The following is a 23,950-nucleotide window of genomic DNA, read 5'->3' on the forward strand; positions in this document are numbered from 1 at the left end:
TGGTATGAAGAGGGATGGCTCTCATATCTACTTTACTATGGGGAATAAGATAAGTGGCTGAAGTTAGCCGGCCCAACGTACAAGTCCCCCCTACTCTGACTGGGAGCCATTTATACGCATTATTCCCACAGACCCAATATGTGGCTGATGGCAAATCCCATAAAGCAGAGTGCTGTAATACTAATTTATGTACCAAATTGATTAAAACGGTGTTATTTGATAACATACACCATGAAGACATTTGTCCCAGGGGGCTACAATATCCAACATCCGGATTGCCACATGTTGGATCACTAGGCTTATATTCAGAAGATTCATTACAAGGGACGTTACCAGATATTTTATAACGTGTCATCGGTACCTTTTATAAACAGATTTGCATGTACCCATGAGTGATTATGAATGTATCTTTCCAATAATGATGGTCTGGGACGGACCGCCAGAAAGGGCATACTAGCGGCTGAAACTGGTGAGTGAGTACATATCCAACAGTCACTGATCTGGTTGTTTTCTAATTGTCTCAATTCTTGTACCAAAATCTGATGGTCAGTAATGAACTTATTATTAAAGGGGTCAGTACTCTGTTGTAGGCTATTCCAGGTATTGACTAGTTTAACCATACATATTATCATAAAACATCTCAGCTGTTGGGATTGTCAGGAGCACTTGGTATGATCCGTCATACAATGGTTCTAGTCCGTGTTTCCGAACATGCTTCTTCACATACACATAATCTCCAGGCCTGAGGGTATGACAACCTTCTGCATCAGCTGGATCTGGAATAGAAGATGATACTAACGCATGGGTGTTAGTTAAGGCTTTGGCAAACTGAATCACATATTGCACAACATAATCTGTTTCTTCTGATAATTGTTGTGGGGTAAATCTAGCTATAGCTGGTTGTGACCTAAATAGTATCTCATAGGGTGACAGTTTGTGTTTCCCTATGGGGGTGGTGCGTATGTGATATAGTGCAATGGGAAGGAGCTCAGGCCACTGGGCCGTAGTCTCCTGCATCATTTTGGTTAACTGCCTTTTCAGTGTGCCATTCAATCTCTCCACCTTGCCACTTGACTGTGGATGGTAAGGAGTATGTAACATCACTGTTGATCCGATCATGGTAAGTATTTCTTGATATACGCATGAGGAAAAGCCTGGTCCTTCATCACTTTTGATAACTTCTGGGACTTCATACCGGCAAACAACTTCAGAGACCAGCTTCTTGGCGGTAGTCTTGGCAGTCATGTTTGGAACGGCGAATGCTTCTGGCCAACTGGAAAACATATCCACTACCCCTAAGCAGTCCATGGGCCCAGGCAGCAATGGCTGGATACAGGAGTCGAGGCAAACAGTACAGTTGTTTCTTCTTCCATAGCCCATCTATCAACTTAGCACCCACCTCCTTCTACGACTGGCGTTCTTCTTTAGCGCGTAGAGCGTGTGGAGCGTAGCTTTGTGATTGGAGGGACCGGTTGATGCTCTTCTGCAGGTTGATCCTGGGTTGGCACGGAATTTAGCTGTTTGGCCTGTTGCCGTGTAAGAGCCATGGACATGGATGTCAGAAGAAGAGCTGCTCGCTTAGCATGGAGATGAGCAAGTGCATTACCTCTTGCTTCAGGGGCATCTGGTCGGGTATGAGCTTTTACCTTTACGACAGCCAACTGTCTTGGTAGTTGCACCACTTCCATCAATTGTCTGATGCTTTCAGCATTTTTCACAGTCTGCAGTCAGAGCTTTGAGCTCTGCTTCTTGTGCTGACATACTGGGAGGTAAGACTGCTGCCTCTACCAATGTATCTTCAGTTGTGACAGCATATCCAGTATGAAACCTGCCAGAGGTGTCAACATATCTGGATCCATCCGTATATAACGTAAGTTCTGGGTCATCCAAGGGTACTTCCCCCACTAGAACAAGTGGAGTTGACTCCGCAGTAATTTGTTCCAGACAATCATGCGGTGGAGCCTTTTTCCCCTCTCCTTCAGGTGCTGGTAGCAGGGTGGCTGGGTTGATGGTGGTGTAACTTCACATTTTCTGGAAAAATCAACGAACACTGCAGCCACAGGTGTCTCTGTGTAGACAGATGTTTAGGTTGCTGTGTGGCGTGAACCGCTCGTAGACAGCTGGGGGAGAGATGCGCTAGGTAATAAACGACTGGGCGCTGCTTTGTACAGTGTCTCTGCGTGAGTACTCCGGCTGCATGTCCTCCTGTCTCAGAGGCATACAAATGGAAAGGTTGAGCATAGTCCAGATTTCCAAGGGCAGGGGGTGTCATTTTCCTTGACTTTAGTTGCTCAAAGGCTTGTTGCAGCTGTTCTTGGTGGTCCTTGTTGTTGACATCAGCCAGAGTGTCTTCTTTTAATGCATCTTAGAGGGGCGGCTGCATGAGACGTGAGGCGTCTGGGATCCATTGTCTGCAGTATGTACATAGTCCGAGGAACCGTTGCAGCTCTATGGGATCTTTTGGGAACGGTAGTGCGTAGATGACCGTCTTCCTTTCTTCTGTGAGATGTCTGGCACCCTGAGTAAGGCAATGGCCTAAGAAGACCACTTGCCGGGCCAAAACTGAAGTTTCGAGGCTGAGACTCGACAATTCAGTTTTGCTAGATGCTTGAGGAGACTAACACTGGCCCTGATGGACATTTGCTCCGTGTAAATGTAATATGTAATGTAATATGTAAATGCAAACAGAAACTGACAGTCTTTGTGTAGTGGAATGCTAATAAAAAAAACAAAAACGTTTGCTAAATCAATTACTGTAAACCAGACAACGTGTATGTGCATCTATTAGAAACTTAAGGATACATGACCATCTAGAGAATTAGTTTACATCACCATATTTTAGCCCTAATGTCAAAGTGGACATAAATATGTGCTGTTGAGGGTAGTGGATTGATTAGCCAACTTATCCTGAGCCCATATTTTAAGGGCTTGACAGAAGTTAAACCCACTCTCATATGTATTGGCGTCTAATGCTCTGTCACACACTGATTATGATGATCTTCCTCATACACATTCTGGGTGTAGTGTGTATTGCTGCCTGTATTCTGGGTGTGCCAAGATGGCCGCAACCAGAAGGAAGCATACTACAGGAAGGGTGCACCAAGATGCCACCACCAAAGGGACATTTGGTCAGAGACCGGAGGTGATGCAATGGGTGTAGCAACATGGCCGCTGCAGGAAGGGTTGGAACTTTGGGCGGACATAGGTATAACAGATGAGGATGGGGCACTAGAAGTGGCTTGGGTAGTAGCGAGGGGAGTGTGTGACATGCAACACAGTAATCTACTGACAATGGATTCTGCTGGCCACAATTAGAACATTCCCAACAATTCATTACTCCGCCATTATCGGAGAGCAGTATCTTTGTAACCAGGGGAGGAGTCTTGAGGAGATAATTTGCATATTCCCACTGCATTTTGGGGTAAGTGAAGAGTCTCCGCGAGCTCAAAGAACACTGGATTTTGGCTGTTGGAGCTGAAAAGAGGACATCGGTAAACCAGGGGAGGAGTCCTGAGGAGATAATTTGCATATTCCCACTGCATTTTGGGGTAAGTGAAGAGTCTCCGCGAGCTCAAAGAACACTGGATTTTGGCTGTTGGAGCTGAAAAGAGGACATCGGTAAACCGTGCGCCTACCGGCGCGCGCATTTTGAAGCTTTTTTTTTAAGCTTTTTTCACTGTTTTCAGAACATTAACAATAAGAACATGGAAGAGTCCAGGAGCCATTTGGTGAGCTGCATATCCTGCTACATGTTCACAGACTTGCCAGTGGAAAAGCCAAACTTCACATGCCAGAAATGCAAGCTTGTGTCCCTATTGGAGGAAAAGTTGCGAAATCTAGAAGAGAGGTTAACTACCTTGAAAATCATTAAGGAAGGTGAAGAGTTCTTAGACAGAGCAGAATTATCTCTTCATGATTCAGAAAGAGAAGAAATTCGAACTGCACCTGACGAAACAGAGGAATGGAAGCATGTGACCCACAGAAGCAGGAGGATCGAGAGGCAGTCAGCACCCATACTGCTCAGGAACCAGTACCAGGCTCTCACGCAGGAGAACCATGAAGAAATACAGCAAAATAAGACTTTGCCAGCAATGAATAACCTTGTAAGCCCTCAGAATCCTCCTGGATGGAGAAAGAAGAATGTTGTGAAGAAAAAACGGAGAGTGGTGGTCATGGGGGATTCCCTGTTAAGAGGAACAGAGGCCGCTATCTGCAGACCAGACATAACCTCAAGAGAAATGTGCTGTCTTCCAGGAGCAAAAATTAAAGATGTGTCTGACAGGATATCAAGACTCTTCAGACCTACAGATCACTACCCATTCCTGCTAATACATGTGGGGACAAATGACACCGCAAGAAAGGACCTGGAAACCATCTGCAGTGACTTTGAAGACTTAGGCAAGAAAGTGAAAGAATTGGGAGCGCAGGTGGTCTTCTCATCCATCCTCCCAGTGGATGGCCATGGAACAATGAGGTGGAATAAGATTCTACAGGTGAACAACTGGCTACGTCGATGGTGCCGTCAACAAGGATTTGGATTTCTGGATCACGGAATGAATTACCTATACGATGGACTACTTGCTAGAGATGGGGTGCACCTTACGAAGACTGGAAAACATGTATTTGGAAGTCGCCTTGCTACACTCATCAGAAGAGCTTTAAACTAGAACAATGTGGGAAGGGAAGCAAAAGGCCAGAAAAAGCCATACAGCTGACAAATACTATTGAGATCTCTGCTACTGGAAGTGGAAAGGAAGAACAAAGACAAAACAATTTAAATAATAAAAATATGGGAGGAAGAGAAACCAATCACAAACTAAAATGTTTTTATACAAATGCACAAAGCATGGGCAACAAACAAGGAGAATTGGAACTACTAATGCAGGAAAAGGAATATGATGTCATTGGAATCACTGAAACTTGGTGGGACGATACACATGATTGGAATAAAAGGCTAAAAGGATACAACTTATTTGCAAGAAACAGACTTGATAAACGAGGATGAGGTGTTGCATTGTATGTTAGAAAAGCGTATATCTGCACAGAGATTGAAGCTTCAGAGACTGGGAGTTCTGTGGAAACTGTTTGGGTAAGAATACAAGGAGAGAACAACGGAAAGGACACCATTGTAGGCATTTACTACAGGCCACCTGGGCAAGCTGAAGATATGGATGAACTCTTTATGTATCAAATGACCAAGTTCTCCAAAAAATATGACGTAGTGGTCATGGGAGATTTCAACTATCCAGACATTTGTTGGGAATCTCTCTCAAGTAAAACTAACAGGTCAAGCAAATTCTTATCCTCTCTTGCTGACAACTTTATCTTCCAAAAGGTAGGGGAGAAAACAAGGGGATCTGCTACTTTGGATCTAATCCTTATAAACAGGGAGGAAATGGTTGAGGAGGTAAAGGTGGCTGGGACCCTAGGAGGCAGCGATCATGCTATTATAGAATTTTGGATAACTAGAGGAGGAAGACATGTGAAGACTCAGACTTCAAGGTTAGATTTTAGAAAGGCAGATTTTAAGAGACTCAGAAAGAGAATAGGAGGGATCCAATGGCTGGATGTCCTTAAGGACAAAAATGTCCAGGAAGGATGGGAAATTTTTAAAAATGAGATTCTCAAAGCACAATCGTTAACAATCCCGAAAAGTAGGAAGAATGGGAAGCATTTAAGGAAACCAGGATGGATGAACACAGAACTTAAACACATGCTAAAAAGAAAGAAAGAAATGTTTATTAAATGGAAAGAGGGAGGCATATCTAAAGAAGATTATAATGCAGTCTGCAGATCCTGTAGGGCACGTATCAGGTTAGCTAAAGCTGACAATGAATTAAGGCTTGCAAGAGATGTCAAAAGCAATAAAAAAGGATTTTGGGGGTATGTCAAAAGTAAAAGAAAAGTCAAAGATGCTATAGGATTTTTACAGGATGAAAATGGAGAAATGGTAAGAGAGGATGTTCAGAAGGCCGAACTTTTTAATTCCTATTTTGCATCTGTTTTCTCTCAGAAAGAAAATGTAACATCAACTGATCTTCACTGTCCTTTTAAAGGAATAGAGGAATCCAAGTTATCTGTAAACAGAAAGATTGTGAGGGAATATTTAGCTAACATAAATGAGTTCAAGTCTCCAGGTCCAGATGAATTACACCCCAGAGTACTGAAGGAGATCGTAGAAGAAATTTTAGAACCACTCTCCATAATCTTTGAAAATTCTTGGAGAACAGGAGAAGTCCCAGAAGACTGGAGAAGAGCAAATGTTGTTCCTATCTTCAAAAAGGGGAAGAAGGTGGACCCAGGGAACTATAGGCCGGTGAGTCTGACTTCTATACCAGGAAAGATCTTTGAACAAATTATTAAACAACATGTATGTAAGTACATGGATAAGAATGAAGTGATTAACCAGAGTCAGCATGGGTTTGTAACTAACAAGTCATGTCAGACTAACTTAATTTCCTTCTATGACAGAATCACTGACTGGGTGGATCAGGGAAATGCTGTAGATATAGTATATCTTGACTTCAGCAAAGCATTTGACAAAGTATCTCACACCATCCTTATTGAAAAAATGACCAAGTATGCAATGGACCAGGCAACTGTTAGGTGGATTCATAACTGGCTTAGTGATCGGACTCAAAGGGTGGTTGTAAATGGCTTCACATCCAGCTGGATGAATGTCTCAAGTGGGGTACCACAGGGCTCCGTCCTGGGACCTGTATTGTTCAACATCTTTATCAATGATTTAGATGAAGGAATTGAGGGTAAACTGATTAAATTTGCTGATGACACAAAGCTAGGAGGGATAGCTAATACTAGAGAAGAGAGAGAGAGGATTCAAAAAGACCTAAATAAACTGGAGCAGTGGGCAGCAACCAACAGAATGGTTTTTAACAGGGAAAAATGCAAAGTACTACATCTGGGCAATAAAAATGAAAAAAGCATATACAGAATGGGAGGAATAGAGCTAAGCAACAGTACATGTGAAAAAGACTTAGGTATACTAATAGATCATAGACTGAACATGAGTCAACAGTGTGATGCAGCAGCAAAAAAGGCAAATACAATTCTGGGATGTATTAACAGAAGCATACAGTCTAGATCACGTGAAGTCATTATCGGTCTTTACTCCTCTTTGGTCAGACCTCATCTGGAATACTGTGTACAGTTTTGGGCACCACATTTTAAAAAAGACATAGACAAACTGGAGCAAGTTCAGAGAAGAGCGACCAGAATGGTGACTGGTCTGCAAACCATGTCCTATGAGGAACGGTTGCAGGATTTGGGAATGTTTAGCTTGCAAAAAAGAAGACTGAGAGGAGACTTAATAGCTGTCTACAAATATGTCAAGGGCTGTCACATTGTAGAAGGATCATCTTTATTCTCATTTGCACAAGGAAAGACTAGAAGCAATGGGATGAAACTAAATGGGAGGAGACACAGATTAGATATTAGAAAAAACTTTTTGACAGCCACAAGAGGTGGTGAGTTCCCCTTCAATGGACGTCTTCAAACAGAGGCTGGACAGACATCTGTCTGAGATGATCTAGTGAATCCTGCTTTGAGCAGGGGGTTGGACCAGATGACCCAGGAGGTCCCTTCCAACTCTACCATTCTATGATTCTATGATTCTATGATTCTAATACACATAACATAGCATCGTGTTTCCCTTATTGTCTGCATTTTCTTCCTCCATTCACCTTTTTTTTTTTTCCTGCTCTGTATCAAGCCAAGGCCGTTTTGCTATGCTAGCAGCTGTAACTGGGCGCTTATCTGGCAGCGTGCATATTTCAGTTAACCATTTAAGTTTCTCCACATATCCACATACTTTTTCCTTCTGTCAACAAACTCAGCGCAACCTTTTTTTTTTCACATGCATTTACTTTTCAACATTTCAACATCCCATTATCTTCCTTGCTGCATTTAACATCTTGTACTGTAATCTTACACAATGACATTACTCTTTTGGTTTTCTCTACATGTATAACAAAATGACATGATAGCTGTCCGGCTCTTGTAGCCATCACCTCTCCTTCTCTTAACGGACCATGGTCACGGATGTAATCATTAGATGCAGCTTGTATTGTAGGTCCCCCAATACGACATATCTCTGCAGCTAGCCCCCACCCATGCTGCAGTTTCGCATTTGCTGCGTTTACAATGATCCCAACCTGCTGTTGTGGTATACTCCCTATACCTATTCTCAGTATAGTAGAGAATTCTGAAGGACCATTCAGTAAATCAGACGCCACCTCCTCATACTAGCGTCCATGTTCTATTTCCCCAGTTTGGGAGAGGGTGAATAGGGAAGAGTTCAGAGGACCCTGGGTCCCTCTGAATGGAATATGATGGTAGGGGCAGGTGGGGGTAGTGATTCATAATACCCCCCGTCAGCGTTAAGTAATGGGTAGGTTGGTGCTACAACACCGGGTTTACGTGCGTGCTTCACAATTATAGCATATCCTGCGCCATCCTGGATTAGTGACCCAACACACATTACAGAGCCAACCGTCTGGGTTATATGATGGTGGCTGGCTCTCAGTGGGAAGTGCAGGGTATTTAATCTCATAAGGTATAAATTGCTCAGTTTCCGGATTCAGGGGCTGGGGTATTGCTACATTTGTGGGAGATGCTTCTTTAGGGGCTCTAGATTTGGATTGTGGACACATAAGTTGGGAAGGGGGGGACCTACTTCCTCCTGTACTTTTTCAACATATCCTTCATCACAAATCTCATGTGCCACTTTCCTAAAGTTTTCAGCATCTTCCAACAATCCACAGCAGTCAACTAATCTACCCCTTTGCTGCCGGATGCCTTCATCCCACAACACAGGCTGAAGCCTCCCCTCCACAGGAAAATTTAACACCTTAAACACTTTTGGCACGTGCTTAAATGATTTTTTCCCTTCTCGACTGATCATGATATTCATCACATCCTCCCTCTCCTTCGGGGGAGACAAATTCTTTCTGCTCCACAGAAACATTGATTATTCACTACAACTGACAAAAAGATCCTTAATTTGTGCACAGCGGAGTCTGGCCAGAGCTCCCAGCTGTTCCACTACTAACTCACCCCTCCCGTCGGGGGAATTCTTTCACACAACAAATGAAAGGAGGTGCACTTCTGCTGCTATGCAGCTTTGCAGTTTTGCAGCGCACCGGACACTCGATATACGTATATCTACTTGCGTGTCCTACCCAATCTTCGATCACCTGCCGCGACTGAAACTAACAATGTTCAGTCTCTCCTAAGGATTTTTGTCCGAAGCTGAGAAAGATTCACACAATATTCACTGGTAAATCCGAGGTGATACTGCTTTGAAGTTAAATAATATCAGACCCCTAATGAGACTACACCCCTTATAGTCTCACCTTTGACTATATCCAACCAGGACACCCGGAGATACTGCAAACAACCACACACTACGTGGAAACCACGCCAAACGGTCAGTGTCACTAGTAAAGAACTGGTGCACTTACCGTGGCTTTTTGTGGGGGATGATCAGTCCCAATTCCAGTGGGGGAGGCTGAAGGCAGGTCTCTCTTTGTGGTCGTCCAGAGGTGGAGGGGCGTCCCTGGTTAGGGATCCGAGTCACGGCACCAGCTGTTAAGGGAGGGCAATAACCCTTCACGGTTGACCAAGTGAGTGTCAAAATTATTATGTTGATTGCGCAATCCACAGAAAACCAAACGGAGGCAATGCGTGCTCTGTATTGTCGGGATTCAAAGAATCTCTGATCCCGTTTATTTTGCTTAGCATTTTATATTGTTTTGAGTATATCAAATAGCCAATCAACTCTATAGCCATACTACAATACTATAGGCTAACTGATGTTAGTACAATTATTACGGAAAACACATATATGGTCATATTATCATTGTTAGTTTGAAGCACTATGGAAATTTTACAAGGTCAAACCTGGCCTAAACAAGTTAGATAACAGAGTGTCTGACAAAATGTTCTCTTGAGAAAAAGTTAGTGTGAGATAAGTTCCATGGGAAGAGAAAGAAAGAATATGTTATGCAAGGAGTGATAACATGATTTTAAAGCAAGCAGACAAAATGGAGTTGCTCTAGCATGAGTATCAATATGTCCTTTACAGATGGATCCTGCTGTCTGCATATAGAAAACAGCATGAGGAAAGAATACGTATATTAACAAAAGTTCAGGAATTGGAAAGACAGTTGTGTGAGGCCCAGAATGCATTGATTATAGCACAGTGTCAGAATAAGTTATTAATGGACAGATGTGATGGATATCAGCATGTTGCAGAAAAGGCTGCTGTATGTGTAGCGCAGTATAAATACAAAAGGAGGTGAGGGAAGGTTAATAACAAGAAAGTAGCTTTGGCCATAGCCAAAGCAGGGATAGAGTGGAGCCCTGATCAGTGGGATGGGGATGTATGGGATTCAACTGACTCTAAAAACATCACCAATCCAGAGACTGAGGATGAATATTTCAATGGAAAGAGAGAAATTGATCCTCCTCTTAACCCAGTGAAAGTTCATCCTATATATCGGAGACGGATTGTAGAGACTGCTGCATGGGGGCTCATGGAGTGCAGGTGGATGCTGTGGATGGCCCAAAATTTGTCCAATTCAGTCATGAACCTGTAGTGAAGGAGGCCTTTCGTACCTTGACAATTCAGCAGCCACATGTGGTGTGTAGTATGCTTGATGTGGCCATGGCATTGCAGCATAAATACCCATCCGAGGCGGACTGGCCGCCCAATGAAAAACCATGGTTTACATTGAAAGATTGTACTCAGAGGTTGAAAGAGGAGGTCATGAAAAATGCTATTTCGGCAAGCTCTTATGATGATTATATGCAAGTTGTTGTGAGTGTATCTGTTAGAAATCGTATCATTAGAAATGACCCTGCAGCCTACAAGCATATCATGATGACGCTAATGATAAATCAGACTGGGAAAACTATCGCCAATACATTGGAGGCAATTAGACAGTTAGGGGATCTGGGAGATTGGGGTCCCAAACAAAAGGGTAATTTTCCCTCTGAAGAGCAGCATGACAATGTCAAAAGTAACTACAATCCTAGATCTTGTATTACCCGTAAAGATATGTTTATGGCCCTGATAAAGGATGGTGTCCACAGGGATAAAATAGACGGGATTGGTACTAACGAGATGTGGAAATTGTATCAAAAGAGAGGACTTAATAAAAATTCAGGGTTTCACATAATAGAAAGGTTACAGTAAAAGATTCTGAATCCCCACAGCAGGGGCCGGGCAGGACACAGGGAGAGAGAGGGCCAACTCCCTCCTCGTCGCCAGCAAAGCCCACAGCACAGGGGTTTGAGGATCTTTATGCTGAAGTTAAATCCTTGATACAGGAATTCAAAGCCCAACAGAAGGGGGCATCATTTTCTCCTAATATGATGTCTTCATCTGAAATGGAGGATCGATGGAGGGAGACAGATAAAAGTGATTGACATGCTGGCCACACCCCACAAATGTTGGTAGATACAGGAGCGGAGGCCAGTTTGATTAAGGGAACTCCAAAACAATTCAGTGAGTGCAAGGTTATAACTACAGAATTAGGAGGAAAGCAAATTGAGGCAATTCAGGACAGAGCAAAACCAGGGGTTAGTGGAATCTCCACATTGCATGAGAAGTTAGGCAAAGTCCCTATGGGACTTCAGGAGCAGGAGATATCCTTTGAACAATTGATTCCTGAGCAGAGGAAACAAGCGTGGTTTACAGAAGGGTCAGCTAGGTACCAAGGTAACAACCGTGTGTGGAACGCAGTGGGCTATCAGACTACAAGTATACATAGCAAAGAAGTATGGGGAAAAGAGTTGTGGCAAGATATCTGGGCAATTGTACAAATAATTAAAGTGACTGTGTTTCATGTTGATGCTATTTGTGCTTCAGATACCCTGGAAAGATTCAACTCAGTAGCAGACTAACAGTCCGAAATATCAGTCACTGAATCCAGTAAAGACTGATACCTCTGAGGAGCTGCTTGGACTGACTCAATGGGCACAGACCAGAGGGGTGCCCATCAGGTTAGATTTCATAAAGTAAACCGTCATTAAGTGTCAATATTCACAACAGAGACCAATCCCTCATGTGGTGAGAGGCCAGAAAGCTCAAGGAAAACTTCCTGGGCAAATTGACTACATTGGCCCTCCTCTACATGATGGAGGATGTGTATGCGTATGCACAGCTTTGTATGCATATTCTGGGTTTACGTTGATTTGTACCTGTAAAATGGCCAATGCTAACAATACTATTAAGACTTTGGAAACAATGGTATTGTACTGTATCCCAATACAGATTCAAAGTGACAATGAAAGTCACTTCAAAGAAGTTGTAAAGAAAATCAGGACTGCTATAGGCTTGCAAATGCCACCTGAGCATTTTTGTCTTATAACCTCAAGGTCAGGCTTGGCCTTAAAGGGTATTCAGGTAATGGGAGGAGTGATAGACCAGGATTATCAGGAAGAAATTAAAGTACTTTTAATGAATGATGAAGAAAAAGTCATGATAATACAGAAGAGAGATAAGATAACTCAGTTACTGGTACTGTCTATTTCTAAAACGAAGGTGGTCAGAGTAAGGACCCCTGCAGTTGTGACAGTCAGAGGAGGTGAAGGATTTGGATCCTCAGATCCTATCAATGATGGTGCAAAAATCTGGTTGAAACAACTGGGTGACAAAGGTCCTCCAGAACCTGCAGAGGTAATTGTTCAAGGAGCAGACAATGTGTTGATAGTTATGAAACCCGGGCAAAAGAAAGGGGAACACGTCCCAACTGACCGGGATTTTGTGCAGAGAATAATATGTGTTTTCCCTTTAGATCAAAATCTGGAAATGATGACCCAAGCAATCTTCAGACCGAAAATCGAGAGGCCAACCGTGGAAAATGTGGCGTCATGGAAAACCAAACAGAATCTATGGATTTACTTGGCTCAAATGATGAACACTAGCCATTTTTGCGTGACAAAGGTTACCACTGCTATCAATATATTTGAGACTTGGTGGCAGTACTGACCCCCTCTACAGTTATGGACAAAGCTTATAGGGGTAGCTACTCAAGATGAGGACACAGAAGGAGAAGCTGTGACACAGAACTTCACGTGCAATCCATGTTGTGCCTGTGTGAACTGCATTGGGGAAAGTTTTTTGGCAGAGGAGATGATTGAATCATAGAATCATAGAATGGTAGAGTTGGAAGGGACCTCCTGGGTCATCTGGTCCAACCCCCTGCTCAAAGCAGGATTCACTAAATCATCTCAGACAGATGTCTGTCCAGCCTCTGTTTGAAGACGTCCATTGAAGGGGAACTCACCACCTCTCGTGGCAGCCTGTTCCACTCATTAATCACCCTAACTGTCAAAAAGTTTTTTCTAATATCTAATCTGTGTCTCCTCCCATTTAGTTTCATCCCATTGCTTCTAGTCTTTCCTTGTGCAAATGAGAATAAAGATGATCCTTCTACAATGTGACAGCCCTTGACATATTTGTAGACAGCTATTAAGTCTCCTCTCAGTCTTCTTTTTTGCAAGCTAAACATTCCCAAATCCTGCAACCGTTCCTCATAGGACATGGTTTGCAGACCAGTCACCATTCTGGTCGCTCTTCTCTGAACTTGCTCCAGTTTGTCTATGTCTTTTTTAAAACGTGGTGCCCAAAACTGTACACAGTATTCCAGATGAGGTCTGACCAAAGAGGAGTAAAGACTGATAATGACTTCACGTGATCTAGACTGTAGATCTGTTGGTTGCTGCCCACTGCTCCAGTTTATTTAGGTCTTTTTGAATCCTCTCTCTCTCTTCTCTAGTATTAGCTATCCCTCCTAGCTTTGTGTCATCAGCAAATTTAATCAGTTTACCCTCAATTCCTTCATCTAAATCATTGATAAAGATGTTGAACAATACAGGTCCCAGGACGGAGCCCTGTGGTACCCCACTTGAGACATTCATCCAGCTGGATGTGAAGCCATTTACAACCACCCTTTGAGTCCGATCACTAAGCCAGTTATGAATCCACCTAACAGTTGCCTGGTCCATTGCATACTTGGTCATTTTTTCAATAAGGATGGTGTGAGATACTTTGTCAAATGCTTTGCTGAAGTCAAGATATACTATATCTACAGCATTTCCCTGATCCACCCAGTCAGTGATTCTGTCATAGAAGGAAATTAAGTTAGTCTGACATGACTTGTTAGTTACAAACCCATGCTGACTCTGGTTAATCATTTCATTCTTATCCATGTACTTACATACATGTTGTTTAATAATTTGTTCAAAGATCTTTCCTGGTATAGAAGTCAGACTCACCGGCCTATAGTTCCCTGGGTCCACCTTCTTCCCCTTTTTGAAGATAGGAACAACATTTGCTCTTCTCCAGTCTTCTGGGACTTCTCCTGTTCTCCAAGAATTTTCAAAGATTATGGAGAGTGGTTCTAAAATTTCTTCTACGATCTCCTTCAGTACTCTGGGGTGTAATTCATCTGGACCTGGAGACTTGAACTCATTTATGTTAGCTAAATATTCCCTCACAATCTTTCTGTTTACAGATAACTTGGATTCCTCTATTCCTTTAAAAGGACAGTGAAGATCAGTTGATGTTACATTTTCTTTCTGAGAGAAAACAGATGCAAAATAGGAATTAAAAAGTTCGGCCTTCTCAACATCCTCTCTTACCATTTCTCCATTTTCATCCTGTAAAAATCCTATAGCATCTTTGACTTTTCTTTTACTTTTGACATACCCCCAAAATCCTTTTTTATTGCTTTTGACATCTCTTGCAAGCCTTAATTCATTGTCAGCTTTAGCTAACCTGATACGTGCCCTACAGGATCTGCAGACTGCATTATAATCTTCTTTAGATATGCCTCCCTCTTTCCATTTAATAAACATTTCTTTCTTTCTTTTTAGCATGTGTTTAAGTTCTGTGTTCATCCATCCTGGTTTCCTTAAATGCTTCCCATTCTTCCTACTTTTCGGGATTGTTAACGATTGTGCTTTGAGAATCTCATTTTTAAAAATTTCCCATCCTTCCTGGACATTTTTGTCCTTAAGGACATCCAGCCATTGGATCCCTCCTATTCTCTTTCTGAGTCTCTTAAAATCTGCCTTTCTAAAATCTAACCTTGAAGTTTGAGTCTTCACATGTCTTCCTCCTCTAGTTATCCAAAATTCTATAATAGCATGATCGCTGCCTCCTAGGGTCCCAGCCACCTTTACCTCCTCAACCATTTCCTCCCTGTTTATAAGGATTAGATCCAAAGTAGCAGATCCCCTTGTTTTCTCCCCTACCTTTTGGAAGATAAAGTTGTCAGCAAGAGAGGATAAGAATTTGCTTGACCTGTTAGTTTTACTTGAGAGAGATTCCCAACAAATGTCTGGATAGTTGAAATCTCCCATGACCACTACGTCATATTTTTTGGAGAACTTGGTCATTTGATACATAAAGAGTTCATCCATATCTTCAGCTTGCCCAGGTGGCCTGTAGTAAATGCCTACAATGGTGTCGTTTCCGTTGTTCTCTCCTTGTATTCTTACCCAAACAGTTTCCACAGAACTCCCAGTCTCTGAAGCTTCAATCTCTGTGCAGATATACGCTTTTCTAACATACAATGCGACACCTCCTCCTCGCTTATCAAGTCTGTTTCTTGCAAATAAGTTGTATCCTTTTAGCCTTTTATTCCAATCATGTGTATCGTCCCACCAAGTTTCAGTGATTCCAATGACATCATATTTCTTTTCCTGCATTAGTAGTTCCAATTCTCCTTGTTTGTTGCCCATGCTTTGTGCATTTGTATAAAAACATTTTAGTTTGTGATTGGTTTCTCTTCCTCCCATATTTTTATTATTTAAATTGTTTTGTCTTTGTTCTTCCTTTCCACTTCCAGTAGCAGAGATCTCAATAGTATTTGTCAGCTGTATGGCTTTTTCTGGCCTTTTGCTTCCCTTCCCACATTGTTCTAGTTTAAAGCTCTCCTGATGAGTGTAGCAAGGCGACTTCCAAATACATGTTTTCCAGTCTTCGTAAGGTGTACCCCATCTCTAGCAAGTAGTCCATCGTATAGGTAATTCATTCCGTGATCCAGAATTCCAAATCCTTGTTGACGGCACCATCGACGTAGCCAGTTGTTCACCTGTAGAATCTTATTCCACCTCATTGTTCCATGGCCATCCACTGGGAGGATTGCCATGAAGACTTTGAGTATTAGGCCAGCTGATTTATTTTTTGCTATAATTTGTTCATGCATTGCTTTGTGTTGTTGTACACAGTGTACACTTCCATTATTATTTTTATGGCAATCATCCGCTAAAACCATCCCCTTTGGATAGGGTGCTTTGTGTAAATAATGTGTGGCTATAAGATATCCAAATGTGGATTGTATTGCTAATAAAAATATGGATATCTTATAGCCTACATATTGTAACATATTGTTTATATGCTTTGATAAAGTGTGGTCATTAGACCAAGTGTGGAATGTATTGCAAATATGGTTGCGTGAATTCAAGCACTATAATATTGCAATATACTGCAGTATAATATTGATTTACTCTGATACTGAGAAACTAGCTCTTTCACATGAACTATCTTTGATGCATGCTATCCACAAAGTGTTTGCTAGGAGTCAATACAGTAAGACAATGTTAATTGTTCTATGGTCTATGAAGTTGTGTGTTTCAAAGATTCATTATCCTGATTTGTACAAAAGTGACCACTGTGATATTTGCTTTGACTAATAGTGTTATTGTAACCAAAATATTGATTCAAATAATGTGTGTACACTTACCATTATGCTCCATGAGAAATACACAGATCTATTGTCTAAAACAATGTTTAAAAGTAAACTTCTCGAGATTACAGAATCTGGCCAATTCGGTATTATCGACGAATCATACTTATAAACATTAACCAGCTTTATGCTTCCATTGTCTAAACCTTATAAAAGTCACTGGAATCATGATACAGACATAAGCTTTCTTGTGTAGACTTCTCAGGGGTTCTCTGTCAATTAGACAGATGATGCTCATAAACTCCTAGATGAAGAAGCCATAAGTTGTACCTGCACTGATGTGTAGTGTTGTATGTACAGTACAGACCAAAAGTTTGGACACACCTCATTTAAAGATTTTTCTGTATTTTCATGACTTTGAAAATTATACATTCACACTGAAGGCATCAAAACTATGAATTAACACATGTGGAATTATATACTTAACAAAAAAGTGTGAAACAAGTGAAAATATGTCTTATATTCTAGGTTCTTCAAAGTAGCCACCTTTTGCTTTGATGACTGCTTTGCACACTCTTGGCATTCTCTTGATGAGCTGCAAGACATAGTCACCGGAAATGGTCTTCAAACAATCTTAAAGGAGTTCCCAGAGATGCTTAGCACTTGTTGGCCCTTTTGCCTTCACTCTGCTGTCCAGCTCACCCCATACCATCTCGATTGGGTTCAGGTCTGGTGACTGTGGAGGCCAGGTCATCTGGCGTAGCACCCCATCACTCTCCATCTTGGTCAAATAGCCCTTATACAGCCTGGAGGTGTGTTTGGGGTCATTGTCCTGTTGAAAAATAAATGATGGTCCAACTAAACACAAACCGGATGGAATAGCATGCCGCTGCAAGATGCTGTGGTAGCCATGCTGGTTCAGTATGCCTTCAATTTTGAATAAATCCCCAACAGTGTCACCAGCAAAGCACCCCCACACCATCACACCTCCTCCTCCATGCTTCACGGTGGGAACCAGGCATGTAGAGTCCATTCGTTCACCTTTTCTGCGTCGCACAAAGACACGGTGGTTGGAACCAAAGATCTCAAATTTGGACTCATCAGACCAAAGCACAGATTTCCACTGGTCTAATGTCCATTCCTTGTGTTCTTTAGCCCGAACAAGTCTCTTCTGCTTGTTGCCTGTCCTTAGCAGTGGTTTCCTAGCAGCTATTTTACCATGAAGGCCTGCTGCACAAAGTCTCCTCTTAACAGTTGTTGAAGAGATGTGTCTGCTGCTAGAACTCTGTGTGGCATTGACCTGGTCTCTAATCTGAGCTGCTGTTAACCTGCGATTTCTGAGGCTGGTGACTTGGATAAACTTATCCTCAGAAGCAGAGGTGACTCTTGGTCTTCCTTTCCTGGGGTGGTCCTCATGTGAGCCAGTTTCTTTGTAGCGCTTGATGGTTTTTGCAACTGCACTTGGGGACACATTCAAACTTTGCCCAATTTTTCGGACTGACTGGCCATCATTTCTTAAAGTAATGATGGCCACTCCTTTGTCTTTACTTAGCTGCTTTTTTCTTGCCATAATACAAATTCTAACAGTCTATTCAGTAGGACTATCAGCTGTGTATCCACCAGACTTCTGCACAACACAACTGATGGTCCCAACCCCATTTATAAGGCAAGAAATCCCACTTATTAAATCCCACTTATTAAACCTGACAGTGCACACCTGTGAAGTGAAAACCATTTCCAGAGACTACCTCTTGAAGCTCATCAAGAGAATGCCAAGAATGTACAAAGCAGTCATCAAAGCAACAGGTGACTACTTTGAAGAACCTAGAATATATGACATATTTTCAGTTGTTTCACACTTTTTTGTTAAGTATATAATTACACATGTGTTAATTCATAGTTTGATGCCTTCAGTGTGAATGTACAATTTTCATAGTCATGAAAATACAGAAAAATCTTTGAATGAGAAGGTGTGTCCAAACTTTTGGTCTGTACTGTATGTACAGGAGTGGATTAAGAGTAGTAAGAGTAGCCAGGGCACTGGGTAGTTTAGAAGGTGTGCCCCCCCCCTCAGGTACTGGATGTATCACGTGACTTGTCACATGATCCCCTTTGATAGATCATGTGATTCTATCTACACATGTGCATCAAAGGTTCTGTGAGTAACACACAGACGCTTTGATGCACATGTGTAGATGGAAAATGTGCAGCACTTTAGCACTTTGCATAACATAGCACTATATATAATAGAGCAAGAGTGGGCGATTAATTTTCCCAAGGGACAACATGGGAGACCGTGACAGTTGTGGAGGCTGCACCAATAGGCTGAAATTAATTCTGCTCAATAATAATATTAACATTAATTTTATTTTATTTTTTTATATTAATTGTATGCAGCATCGGGCTGCAGAACCTTGGATCCCCAGAGTAAATCATTCTTGGGGCCCACCATGCTGCTGTAGCAACAATATAGAAATAATACAAGACCACCAATTGTATAATAAAATGTGCCAATATGTTTCCGTAATATAAAACACAATGGGCTCGATTCATCAAGACCGGCGTTGTTCACAGCAATCTTGATGAGGGGCATGCTGGAGTCGGATGATCCTGATTCATGAAGAGGTGCTCAACTACAGCGTCCAGTTTAGGACATGACAGATATCAAAGTTAAACATCAGAATAATGTCAGTTTGAGGCTAAATACCTTGTCTGAGAACTGACTTTGATATGTGACTTTGATAAGTGACTTAGACATCTGACTTTCACAACTGATGAAAATAATAATAAAAAGTTCACTGTATGCTGCTGGGAATTGAACCCAAAACTCTATGTCTAGAAGCCAGTACACTTACCATTGACTTAAACACTCAGTTGAAGAAACTTAAGCATTCTATTTGGTTATGTGATTTTCAGTGCAAACTTGTCTGAAACGCATTGGGACTTTCACACAGACCTCCTCCAGGCCAAATTCAAATGATGTGTGATTTTGATATGTGACTGATATCTGACTTTCTTCAAATATTAGAATCAGAATCACAATGACTTTTAGATACCAGTTTGATCTCATAAGCCAAGAAAAACTAGCAGTCACTATCACTTGACCCTATGGCTGTATGGTAACTCTTCAGCCTCATTTTTTCTTTCCATCCAGCAAGAAATGACTGCAAACTCCAAACGACTAGGGGTGTCAACTGCCTGCTAAGCATGGTCCTTCTCTAGCAGCAAAAACAGGCATGATAAGGGGTTGTCCTGTCCAAACCGATAAGTCTGCAGTCACTCTGTGTGTGTCACGCAATGTGTGGGAAAGACTTAGTGCAACACAAAGGGAAGAGGGAAAGGGAGCCCAGACTCTAGGGAAAGGGGGAAGTAGAGACATCCTAGGCTGATCTAATATCACCCTGTCTCCACTAACGTCCCTATATTGGTTCTTCACCAATTGCTGCACGCGAACCTCGCCCTGTCTTTCCATGGTGTTAAGCCCTGGCTAGGGAAGGGAGGGGGATGAGCGACCAACAGCAGGGCGACTGTCACTTCTGACACACCCGTGACAGTACACCCCTCTCTACGAGTGGCCTCCGGACACTCAGGACCGGGTTTCTCAGGATAAGAGGTGGGGAATGAATGAACCCACCTGGGAGCATTCATCTCTAATGCTGAAACCCACATCCTCTCCTCTGGACCATAACCTTTCCAGTGCACCAAGTATTGTAGAGAACGACGTTGGAGACCAGAATCTACAATACTCAAAATCTGGAACTCCAGATTACCACAACCATTACTGGGGGTGGTGGTAGAGGTGAGGGCTCAAGAGGTTCCACATACTTCTTGAGTAAGGACCTATGGAACACGTAGTGGACTTTAAGGGCCAGAGGAGGTTCAAGACGAAACGCTGATGGGTTAATGACGGCGGTTATTTTATAGGGACCAATAAGCCTAGGTCCCAGCTTCCAATAAAGAACTTTCAATCTTATATTCCTGGTAGACTACCATATAAAGTCATTCACATTCAGCTCCAGACCTGGCTGGCTGTCAGCCATACATTTATACATGTGGTACCCCAGGGGTCTGGTTGCCACAGTGATAGAAATATCACGTCTGAGAGCAAGTGGGAGGTTTCCTGGTCAGGAGCCCTTAAACATGCAACAGCTCCTGTCCCAGGCCAGATAGGGGAGGAACCTGCCCTACATAAACTGGGTCTGGGGCGGGGTTAGTCAGTCTAAGAGTCTAGAGAGGAGAAAGACAGGGAAAGCAACAGCTAGGAGCTCTGTAGGAGCAGGAGCTGAAGACCAGGGGCTGGAGCTAAGCAGAGCTTAAGCAGAAGAATATAAGAACCGGACACCAGAGTCCGAGGCTGCGGGGATCTTTAAGTCCAGCAGCAGAAACCAGCTGGCAGGGGATTCCAGGTCCTCTGGCCATAGAAGCCCGGAGGCTCAGTCACAAGGAAGGGACCAGCACCGCCATCGAGGAGCGAAGGCTATCAGAAGGCCCCAAGTCACCAGCCATACGGGTGAGCACCACACGGTATACTCAGGGACGTGGGCTACTTCCACACGCTTACAGCAAGGTAGCCAGGAAGAGTGCAGATAGACGGGGAGGCCTACAACTCCACCTGGCCAGGGGAACTCCTGTTTGTTCACAGACTGACCAGGCCCCTTATGCTAGCCAGTACTCCCGGGAGGGTCTGCCTTAATATCATCAGTAAAGACCCTGAACTGCACTGCAAAGACTCTGAGTCGTTCCTGCTTTCTCACCGCATACAGCACTACTAATACTAGGACGCCCGTGCACCATCACTCCCATCATCCACATTCCCTGCCCTGAGGCTATACTCTTCCCGTGGGGAGTTATCCCATCCTTTGCTGCGCATACCACACCAGCCTCAGTGGTCTGCCTCGCAGCGGCGGTACACCCTGACCGCAACCCATGGGTGGCGTAGTCGGACAATTAACCTAAAACTTATACTATACCGCCACTGGTTTGACCACCCTGAGCCACGGGACCGGGTCGCCGCCACGGAGACTACAATCCCCAGAGACCCGGCTCCGGGTAACCCACTACATGTGTACACTAGGCCCAGGGGGCGCGTCAACTTTGGCGTAGTCGGCAGGATTTCGTGCCCGCAACCACCGGGTACTGCGCGCCTTCAAAAGACTGTCACACCTGCCGTGGTGAAGGTCCCCGCCATCCGGAGCCATTTCCCGCCATCCGGAGCCGTTTCCCGCCATCTTCAGCTGTTTTCCCGCCATCCGCAGTCGTTTTCCCGCCGTCGGACGCCATCTTCAGGACGCCGCGCGGGAAGAAGAGGGGTGTGGACGCCGAAAGCGCGCGAGACCTGAAGCTCCGCCCTACGCACCGATGCTGCGCAAGGTCCTGGAAGGAGAGGGAGTGACGCTGACGTCACCAGAGCGCGATGCATGGTCCTCCACCCTGACGATCGTCTGTGGAGCCGCGGCCTACGGAGAAGAAGCAACAGAAGGTAGGCCACACTTAACTAGGGGGGAGGATACGGAGGGACCCTCTACCACCAGCGTGGCCGCTGCCGCAGTAATGCCGTTCACCATGCCTTACATCCCCGGATACTCAGGGGAGTCGCATACCCTAAGCGACTTTAAAGAGAGACTGTACAGCCTGTTTAAAGTATACCCCCTGACGGAGGGACAAAAAGTGAGCATATTGGTAGGCCAGTTAACCGGCGCAGCCCAACGTGAAGTAAAGTCCTGGTCAGTCAGGGACAAGGAGACCGTGAAGGAGATCTTAGCCCGTCTGAGGGACACGTTTGATACCCGCACCTCTGCAGAGATCAAAATGAAATTTTATGGGTGCAAGCAGCGGGCCCAAGACAGTATAAGAGACTATGCTTTGAATTTGCAAGAGGCCCTGGGAGCCATTAAACAGGCAGACCCTGACAGTGTGCGGAATGCAGATGAACTGTTGACTGAGCAATTCATTGAGGGTCTGCTGTCCAACGCCCACCAAACCCAGTCACATGCAATGGCCTTGCAGAACCCTGGGTTAGACTTTGCAAAGTTCAAAGACAGGGCCATCCGGGTGCTCCGAGAACCGGCACCGGGTAGCTCTGTAACCCACTGGCGCCCTGCTATTACCTATCACCAGGAGGCGGCGCCCTTGTCTACAGAGTCTGTAGGAGCTGGTGCGCAGGCTTTGGATAACAACCCGGCTACAAACTTGCACCATCAGGTCCAAGAACTGACCAAAAGCGTAGCCGCGCTAACCAGAACTGTGCAGTCTTTACAGGTCTCTCCTCCAGGAAAGATCCAGCTGGAATCCGGACCGGAGGACGTCTCATGGCGACGACAGAGGAGGATCCCGCCGTCCAGAGGAAGACCCAGCGACCGCTACAACGAGGACGGACAGCCCATCTGCCGCCGCTGCAATCAACCCGGACATATGGCAAGGTACTGTCATTTAAACGGGCACAACCTGGGGTAGAGGGCCAACCCCCAGGCATAAGATCATCAGGCCCATCGAACTGGCGTGATAAATACGTAGGGGGACGTCCAGTCTTGCCTGTGGTACTGGATGGCATTCCTATGAGTGCCCTACTAGACACTGGGTCACAGGTGACTACCATCCCGTACGTGCTCTTTAAGCGGTACTGGAATGACTCGGACATAACCCGCTACCCAGATGATTACCTGAGTATCATCGCCAGCAATGGTCAGCCCGTGCCGCAGGTGGGGTTCAAAGAGGTGACCATTAAGATCGGTAAAGTCGAACTGGCGGCACAAGGACTGATTATTGTGGACATTGACCGTCATGAGAGTCACCCTAAAATAACCTTGGGAACTAACGTAATTGAAAATTGTCTTGCAGAGGTAATTCTCATTTTGCAGCAGGTTACCAAGAACGCCAGTTCCAGCCAGCAGCGTGTTCTCCAAAAAGAGATCCGGGCACTGATGAAACGGCAACAAGTGGAACTATCTGGTGGTGAGATTGGTAGCGTGAGAATGTGTGACCCGTTCCCTATTGCCATGCTCCCGAAAAGTGAGATGATGATCTGGTGCCGGGCAGCTATTGGTCTAAGAGGTAGAGACTACCAAGCAATGGTAGAACCCGTCTACTCAGACAGTAGGCCCACCATTTTGACAGCACGGGGGGTGGTCGATGTACGCCATGGGAGGGAGCCCGTCCGCATCATAAATATCGGGGGGAGAGAAGTATACCTGCCCCGGTATGCCACGCTAGCCAAATTGTTCACCATAAACCAA

This window comes from Phyllobates terribilis, unplaced genomic scaffold (genome assembly GCF_046119375.1).
Source record: "Phyllobates terribilis strain yellow unplaced genomic scaffold, ASM4611937v1 Scaffold_10__3_contigs__length_209671492, whole genome shotgun sequence".
Lineage (NCBI taxonomy): Eukaryota > Metazoa > Chordata > Amphibia > Anura > Dendrobatidae > Phyllobates > Phyllobates terribilis.